Source organism: Siphateles boraxobius, unplaced genomic scaffold (genome assembly GCF_051911475.1).
Source record: "Siphateles boraxobius isolate OS27281-9 unplaced genomic scaffold, OSU_SipBor_1 65, whole genome shotgun sequence".
Lineage (NCBI taxonomy): Eukaryota > Metazoa > Chordata > Actinopteri > Cypriniformes > Leuciscidae > Siphateles > Siphateles boraxobius.
In genome coordinates this window covers 19,285,525-19,295,713 of record NW_027509192.1, presented here as the reverse complement: position 1 = coordinate 19,295,713, position 10,189 = coordinate 19,285,525, and the positions used below count along the sequence as shown (strand labels likewise).

The window sequence follows — 10,189 nt, the reverse complement described above, 5'->3', positions numbered from 1 at the left end:
TAACTGGTGATACAGATATTAAAATGTATCTATATTAATTTATCAAAGTATGGTTTTAAAAATATGGAGCATTGTATTATGATATTGATGTGATACAGATATTAACATATTAATTTATCATAAAGTATGATTTTTTAAAAAAAATATGGAGCGATATTATGATATCGATCTGATACAGATATTAACATGTATCTACTATATTAATTTATCAAATTATGATTTTTTTTTAAAATATGGAGCATTGTATTATGGTATTGATGTGATACAGATATTAACATGCATCTACTATATTAATTTATCATAAAGTATGATTTTAAAAATGTACAACATTGTATATGTTCATTATGCTATGTTTTTTTTAAACCATATCACAAAAGTATCAGTATAACATGACTGTTTTACAGCAATGTTTATTTTGCATTATGCTATGTTGTTTTAACTGTTGTATTTTTTGTCTGATGTAACTAAAATCTGCAGCATCGTTTATTTAAGCTATGGGGTTTCCATAAAGGACCTTCAAATAAATGTTTTGGATTTATTCAGTTTTAAATCTTATTTAGAGATTATTTTCAGGCTCATTGGAAATACGTTACTCTGCCTACATTTTTGCAAAACCTAAAATACGTACCTCCAGGTACTTTTCCCTGCACTTTTCGAGTGAAAAGTCCACTAGAGGCGCTAAGTGGTATCATTTTTTTCTCCGTTCCAGATGGTTAAATAAAGGTTATAAAAACAATAATATGAGTAATGTACAGACTTCTCAGTAGGCCTATACACTCATTTTTATATTAATTTGGATTTTTTCCCGCGCTTTTGAGGTGCCACACAGCCTAGTCTCATGGCAGTTCGTGATATGGTCAAGTCATTTAATCTACTGGTTCGTGATACGGACACGTTTATTTCGTTATTTTCGTGATATCAGCATTTTTATTTATTTATTTATTTATTTATTTTATATGTTTACTAATGTAATGCACGATTCTTTCTGCCAGTCGGGCAGCTGTTTAATCGACATTTATTCACGATATCTTATCATGTTTATATGTATTTATTTTAATGTTATTATTTCGGTCTTATTGCCAGGGAAGCTGGACTGCTTTGCCGTTTATTGATTTAAAAAAAAAAAGTATAAACGACTACACGAATTTTATCAGTAGGAAATCGCGTTGAAGAAGTCTCCTTCCGAACACATCGCGATATTTGGCATCAGTTCATGTGTGCCAGATGTTGGTAAGTAGCAAAATACACTGTCATAATAATGTTTGATATAATGTCTTTTCTGATGGTCGAAATGAATCAGATTAGCTCATGTTCAGTCACTGCATTATATTTGTCATCTCCACCGAGGCTTTGCGTTTCATTGCTCTCTAATTCAAAACAAGGTGATTAAACCTAATATGAATATTATTAACTGATAGAAGGTCTAGGCCTGCTATAGCACGTCACGTGACAGATAGTGTTCAAAGTAAGTTAGTACAATTAGTTCCAAAGTGGTATTTGTAGTAGAATCACAGTAAAAACAACACTTACCTTGCTTTTACCACAGTAACCTTAGTTTTACTGTGATAGGTGTGGTAAAAGCACAGTAACCACAAACTTACCACACTTTTACCACATTATTTGTAGTTTTAATGTGATATTTGTTGTAAATGCATATTAACCACAACATTTACCATGCTTTCACCACATTATTTGTAGTTTTTTTGTGATATTTGTTCAAATGCATACTAACCACAACACTTACCATGCTTTTACCACATTATTTGTAGTTTTAATGTGATATTTGTTGTAAATGCACAGTAACCACAACACTTACCATGCTTTTACCACAGTAACCTTTGTTTTACTGTGATAGGTGTGGTAAAAGGACAGTAACAAAACTGTCCATGCTTTTACCTCAGTATTGGTAGTTTTAAAGTGATATTTGTTGTAAATGCATATTAATCACAACACTTACCATGCCTTTAATGCCAAATAATGTAACAAGAAATATTTGTAAGGTAAATCAGTAATTTTTCCATTAAATAATCCGATATGTTTTACATAATGATATTTTCTTTTCTCTTTTTTTCAGCTGAAAAGACCAAAAGGGCCTTTCAGACTCAGTCAGCTCATTATTGTTTGAGGAGAAGTAAACGGGAGACGAAAAGCTACAAAGGCAAATATTCACAATGACATTTTATCAAACATTTGTTGTTTCTTAAACCTTTTCTTACAAAACCCATAGCCCAATATAATCATGCAGCTTTTACTCCTAGTGCTGTCAATGGCTAGTGCCTCAATTCCTCTACATATTTATCTCCATATTTGTAAATCAGTTGCGTGCCTTCTTGGAAAGTAGTCGGATGTCCCATACACTATCAGAAAAGTTTATATTAATTGCATTGTATTCATTAAAATTATTACAATTTGGTCCCTGTCTGTTGATGTTCCAGTGATACATGATGTCTCTCCACAACTCATAACCTTCCTCTGTTTGCAAGAGTGGAAAAGCTAATCTGACTTGTCACATGACATCAGATACTCGATTATTTTGTCGTAATTAGATCACTTACACTGTTGATAACTGTCCCGCTTGCAGTTAAATCGTGTTATTTTTAAACAAGTTTATATGATTATTGTTTGCTATTAAAGACATGCTTGTTTTCATAGAAATGACCACATATCAGTGAGCTTATTACATAAATGCATTTAACATTTAATTATGCAATACTCCTTACAGAAAAATATCCCACAGTTATGGATAAACTCACAACATCCTCATCAAGTCCTGTGCCGGGCACATTGGGCAACAAGTGTCCTCCAACGTATTCGATTTGAGTTCACCACATCTTCCCATGGGACACTGACATTCTTCTGGTCTTCGTGAAACATCTGTCTCCGTGTCTTCCTTGGTCTTTCTTGTCTCCTGCATCCTCCTAGTGGTGTCCACTTCATAACTGTCTTTGGGTTGTGTAGTTTGGGCATGTGTAGGATGTGTCCAGCGAGGTGCTCCCTTTGCTCTGTCACAGTTTCTGAAAGTCTTCATGTGGAGTCCCACTCTTATGATCTCTGATATATGCAGAACCATTATTTAAAATATTCATTTATCTTTTTCCATATTGTTAAAGAATTTTGTTTTCTCGTTTCATCTTCATAATCTGTACTTGATGTCTGCCTAATGCCTTTATCAAACAAGCGTCAGTGCTCATCAGGAGTTTTGGTAAAGGACATATTCATTGACATCCATTAGTTCTAGTCATGCAGCGACTTCATGACAAAAGTCAAATGTATGTTTCTGCAAGTGTATATAGCAGGTGTTTGTCCGAACAATTGAAGATAGTGAGAGTGTTCAGGAAAACCTTTTGAAACAAGCAATATGTATGGAGTTCTGTTTGGTGCTGAAAGAGTATTACAAAAAATGACACACTTGACCAACCCAGTCTCTTACTATTGCGTATCTATACCACGAGTTTTCATTTTCATTTGGCGTAGTATTTACACGCCAAAGTCACATTTTGCGTTCATATGGTACGCAAAATCCTCCCGTTAAACTTCTATTGATGGAAAGTGCGTATGCATTGCACGTAGAAATGTATTATAGGCAACGTCATCGTTCCGCCCCTTCAATTCGTACGAAGAATCACGATTTCATCTCGTGCAGGTGCCGAAGTGGCATGTTGCCTATTCGTTTTTTTTGTTTTGTTTTTTTACAGAAACATAACTCATTATCTCTAATGGGGGCGAATGTTGTTACTACATCTAATATTACACGCTTGCTCATTAAAAGTCGGGGGATTGTTTTTACAGTTTAATTCTAAACAATCCATTTCCGGGGATTTTTTTATTTATTATTATTTTATTTTTTTTGCAGAATTTTCAATATTTCAAAGTGAATAATTTATGCTAGTTATAGTAGTTATATATCTGTCTGCTTTATTTATTCTGCTCTCTGCTTTTGTCTTTTTGGCGTGTACTGACTACACGCATTTTTTATTCTTCGTTTGTGATTGTATTTGGAATGGTAAAAGTATTAACTAATAATAATAATAATTATAATAATATTAATAATAATAATAATACAAATAAATAAATTCATTAAAAAAAAAAAACATTCTCACTCCCAAAGCGTCAACAGCTAAAGCATGGTCAAGCGCCCGAAGCGTCACGTGGCAGACTCTATGACACTCTATGACGCATTAGGAACTCCCTTTCAATGGGAAACCTGTGGCGTGAATTGATATATAAGATATCTAACCCTCATGATTATTTATTTATTTATTTATTTATTTTCCTTCTTCATTCCTCCTTAGTTTTATTTGTTTTAGCCTTTTTACAGTCTATGGTTTTAGCACTGATATTTTGTATGTTCAGATGACATTGTACATATTATTGTATTTTGTATTGTCATTTTTGTAATTCTGATACAAAATTGTATAGCATGTTTGTCATCTCTGTATTGTTTGCAAGCATAATAAAAAAATAAATAATAAAAATAAAATAAAAACCTGTGGCGTGAATAACAGACGCGAATTTTATCAGTAGGAAATAGCGCTGAAGAAGTCTCATTCCGAACACATCGCGATATTTGGCATCAGGTCACGCGTGCCAGATGTTGGTAAGTAGTCGTAAATACGCTGTCCAAATAATGTTTGTTATAATATATTTTCTGTTTGTCGATATTAATCAAAGTAGCTCTCTCATGTTCAGTCACTGCATTATATCTGTCATCTCCACGGCGGCTTTGCGTTTCATTGGTTTCTAATTCAAAACACATTACTAAACTAACGAAATTAAACACTGTCTGTCACGTGACGTGCTATATAGGCCTACACCTTCAATCAGTTAATCATATAATATGATATATTCATATCAGGTTCAAAGTAGTACAATTAGTTCCAACGTGGTATTTGTAGTAGAAGCACAGTAAAAACAACACTTACCATGCTCTTACCACAGTAACCTTAGTTTTACTGTTATAGATAACTTATAGTAAAGGAAAGTAACCACAAAAATTACCATGCTTTTACCACAGTATTTGCAGTTTTAATGTGTCATTTGTTGTAAATGTACAGTAACCACAACACTTACCATGCTTTTACCACAGTATTTGCAGTTTTAATGTTTCATTTGTTGAAAATGTACAGTAACCTCAACACTTACCATGCTTTTACCACAGTATTTGCAGTTTTAATGTGTCATTCGTTGTAAATGTACAGTAACCACAACACTTACCATGCTTTTACCACAGTATTTGCAGTTTTAATGTTTCATTTGTTGAAAATGTACAGTAACCCCAACACTTACCATGCTTTTACCACAGTATTTGCAGTTTTAATGTGTCATTTGTTGTAAATGTACAGTAACCACAACACTTACCATGCTTTTACCACAGTATTTGCAGTTTTAATGTGTCATTTGTTGTAAATGTACAGTAACCACAACACTTAACATGCTTTTACCACAGTAACCTTAGTTTTACTGTGATACCGTGATAGGTATAGTATAGTAAAAGGACAGTTACCACAAAACTTACCATGCTTTTACCTCAGTATTGGTAGTTTTAAAGTAATATTTGTTATAAATGCATAGAAACCACAACACTTACCATGCTTTTAATGCCTAATAATTTAAAATCCCAGAATTGTAAGGTAAATCTGTAATTTTTCCTTTAAATAATCCTATATATTATACATAATGATATTTTATTTTCTCTTTTTTCAGCTGAAAAGACCAAAAGGGCCTTTCGGACTCAGTCAGCTCATTATTGTTTGAGGAGAAGTAAACGGGAGACGAAAAGCTACAAAGGCAAATATTCACAATGGTATGTATGTGTTGGTTTTAACCTGTAATCAAACATTTTATCAAGCATTTGTTGTTTCTTAAACCCTTTCTTATAAAACCCGTAGCCCAATCGGTACAAACATAGTCTCTAAGTCTTAATAATTCACAAGACTTAACAAGTTCTCAGATTCATACGATGCTCGTACATATTTATATACTCCTACATAATCCTGCTGCTTTTACTCCTCCAGCTGTCATTGGCTACTGCCTCAATTCCTGTACATATTTATCGCGATATTTGCAAATCAGTTGCACCCCTTCTTGGAAAGTAGTCGGATGCCCCACACACTGTGAGAAAGTTTATATTAATTGCATTGTATTATTTAAAATTATTACAAATTGGACCCTGTCTGTTCATGTTCTAATGATACATGATGTCTCCACACCTCATAACTTTCCTCTGTTTGCAAGAGTGGAAAAGCTAATCTGACTTGTCACACGACATCAGATACTCGATTATTGTGTCATGATCAGATCAGTTACACCACTGATAACTTTCCCGTTTGCATGTAAATCGTGTTATTTTTAAACAAATTCATATGATTATTGTTTGCTATTAATGACATACGTTTAATCATGCCCACATATCAGTAAACTTATTACATAAATTAATTTAACATTTAATTATGCAACACTCTATACAGAAATAAATCCTACAGTTATATATAAACTTTCTACTTGCATGTAATGTATTAAAATGACCTTCCTTTCTGTTTTGCAGGATTACTTAGTCCTTTTTTAAAGCTCTACAACATCAAACTCAACAGATCTTTTAAGAGCCGACCCTCACTAGAGCTCCTGTACTAGTGAGTCTCAGTGAATCTTGCTGTGATCAGCCCTTCCCAGGTAAAGTTTCTACAATATTTCAATCAGTATTTACTCATCAAATGCTCTCTCTTGAATCATATGGTAAAATAATTTCTTTATAACTGTCTTAATTTATATGTTTTAAGAACAATAGTAATTGCACATAGAGTAAGTAGAGACTTTTTTTGTTTTACAGCAGAGAAGGAAGACCAGTCCTTATATCAACGCAAGCTAATCGAATGAATCCTTTGTTTCGGTGAGGAAGGAACATCCGGTGCCCAAAGACAGAAAGGTGCGCGAGTCCATTGGTATGTCTTGTATTGAAACAATGCTGTAATATGTAGTACATAATTTGATGTTGACAATTTTACATTGTACAGATTATCACCTGGTTTTTGACCAAGTGAAGCTCTTGAAACAAGTGACAGAAGAGTACGTTGTCTTGAAGGAAATCAAGCATCACTGGCAAAGGCTCAAAAGAGACCATGCCTTTCTAAAATATCTTTTAAAACAGGTTACTGTTGATATGGGTAAAACAGTTTTTTTTTTCAGTACTTAACATATATTACAGGTGAAACTCGAAAAATTAGAATATCGTGCAAAAGTTTATTTATTTCAGAAAATTCAACTTAAAAGGTGAAACTAATATATTATATAGACTCATTCATTACATGCAAAGTAAGATATTTCAAGCCTTTATTTGTTATAATTTTGATAATTATGGCTTACAGCTATGAAAACCTTTTCACAATATTCTAATTTTGACTTTGGATAATTATGGTTTACAGCTTTGAAAACCCCAAATTATAACAAATAAAGGCTTAAAATATCTCACTTTGCATGTAATGAGTCTATATAATATATTAGTTTCACCTTTTAAGTTGAATTGAATGAACTTCTGCACGATATTCTAATTTTAGTGCTGCAATTTTATATATATATAATACTTCAATGTGTATATAATATAATGTACTGACTGCTGCTTTGTAAATTTAAATAAGGAACAGGCAACTCTAGCCCTTTTGCGTTCTCCTTTTTGAGGTGGAGAGATTTTACCTCCAACCCTAATTGAGCACACCTGACATTTTAACCAAAGTCTTCAGGTTTACTTAAGTTATAGACAATCTAAACTTAAGTAAATCTAAGCTAAATCTACAGGACAGTGGATGCTGAGGGCTAGAGTAGCCCATCACTGCTTTAAATAACACACAACACAAGCTGACCTGACTGTCCATTAAACAGCTTCATTTGAATTGTTTGTGTTTTTTGTTTTACTTTCAGACCAGGACTGGAGAACACCTGACGATGGGATGTTGAAACTTCTTCCTCTGAGAAAAAGCTACACCACATCAGTGATCACATCTTCTGTTCATCAGTTATACTGTACGGCACAACTGAACAAACTGTTTAGATGAGGAAGAAGAACATGAACACGATAGAGACGTACAGGGAAGAAAACCAGTTTGGCTTTGATAATGAATCATTATTTTCCAACACAATATCAAATCTGTTTTCTGTATCATAGGTGACTGAATATGATTCTCTGGCACGCATTTGTGTGGCTTCAGCAGCTGTGAATGGATTAATGTGATGTTAATGTATTTTTGAAGACCCATTTTTATTTATCTTGAATCTCATTTGTCTTTATGCTACTTCATCAACTTTATGCTGTGTCCTCCAATAAACTATTGTGTAATAAAGTATGGTGAATATTGTGTATTGAAAGTGGTGTTTGGTACAGAAAATGTAATATTTTATTTGAGAAATTTTAATTACTTATGAGTTTAGTTCATAATTTAAAAATAAACGGGACATAAACATTTTTGATCTGGTTAATGATATTTGGGACAACGATGCACTAAAAGTTGCACATACTTGCATGTTGTGAGAAGTATGCCAGTTTTCAGTGAAATAAATGGAAGGTGTGTGAATAACAAGAGGCTGCAGTGGGTTATATTACTACAAACACTTCAATCATAATTGAAGATGATCCATGTTGATCATTCTAGTACATCTACTGCATTTAGTATGAAATCATAGATATTACTGATGTCAGGCATATAAGAAGCAATCAGAGGGGGTGAAAAGGAAATTTTGGCACTGTTTCTTTGTTGTTTGATTGAATGGTCCATTATCCTTGTGTAATAGTAAAGTGTAAATATATAAATTGATTTTTGTTTACTGCCAACACTGGAAATATGATAATGACAAGTTGTTGCAGGTTCATCAATTATATTTATTGGTTTTGATACAAAAAAAAAGCAAATACATATTAATTATTATTATTATTATTGTTTTATATTACAGCATTTCTTTTAAATATTTCCAGAAGGTCTCACAATACCCATCAAAACCTAATACAAGCATGATGTTAAAATAGAAAAGGGGGGAAAATATCAATAGTCTGGTATTTCAATTTGACTAAACAAAGTTTGTTGTCCATGATGAGGGGAATAGATGTGTGTAGATTGCACTGGCCTTCCACCCTCAGGGGCCCAGCAACGACCCAGCAACGGCCCAGCAACAGCCCAGCAACGGCCCCCGGAAGAGCAAACAAATACACATTTCAAATGGGTGTAACTCAAAGTCTGGTTAGTGTATCAAAGAGAAAATCGGCAGGACAAATGCTTATGCTATGTTTACTAAATAATGTTGGGCACAATTTTCAGACATAATATGGAAAGTTATTAAAAGTGCTCACAGTAAAATACACAATTTCAGCCTGTCCCTATATGTCATAAAGGTTTGCACAATGAACATATTTAGATATCCAGTTGTCCATTAAATATATTATGTATTTAAAATGTATTGCTTCATTGCTGAACGTTTTAAACTACATTACCCACATATCTCTGTCATTCTATCAATGCAACAGGAAACGTGGTGCTGTAGTTCATTGAAATGTGCAGAAATGCTAAGGGTTAGGGTTGGGATCTCGATAAAGGAGTAATTTCTCACAACATAGAGACATTTTATAGTTAACTTAATGTATAACTAACGTAATAACACCAAAACATACTTTATAACATGAAGCGCCGTTTTATATGGGTTAAAAGATAGTCCAGTCACAGCAAGTTCTGCGATAAAGTCACAGCCAATGACAACCCAGCGGAACAGATGCGTCACACTTACTTGCCCATTTATGGTAAATGATGACAGATCTCTTCTGGTTCCGGTTGCGGGGATAAATTTAATATTTGGCCTGTTAAATATGTATTCCTTCTGATTAAATAATAAAACTCACATTTAAAAACAAAAGACTCCCGTGTGTGCTTACCATCCAAAAACAAGTTCACACGATCAATGACACAAATTAGCTTTTTTGATTATTAGACTGATGCAATAAATACATTTGAAAGAGAAACTTTTTTTTCTAAGCAATGGCCTACAGCAGGAGTAGTTTTGCAGTATTTGAATTAAAGATTATTACATGTACTAAAGTGCTTCTAACATTTACAGTGTATGTATATCAAAGGTAATCACTTCTTTATGCCATTCTCCACCATCTGAACTCTTGGAATTCAAATAAATGTAACAAAAGCATAATGAATGCACACAA

The 10,189-nt window shown here is 33.3% G+C and overlaps 1 long non-coding RNA gene across 1 annotated transcript; it reads left to right on the top strand.

The window, feature by feature from the left end:
* The first annotated feature begins 4,220 nt into the window (after positions 1 to 4,220).
* Positions 4,221 to 8,103, top strand: LOC143720473 (uncharacterized). Its single transcript, XR_013196578.1, has 5 exons — positions 4,221 to 4,597; positions 5,704 to 5,803; positions 6,545 to 6,669; positions 6,827 to 6,938; positions 7,912 to 8,103. It is a non-coding gene; the product is annotated as an uncharacterized LOC143720473 (long non-coding RNA).
* Positions 8,104 to 10,189: the final 2,086 nt, after the last annotated feature.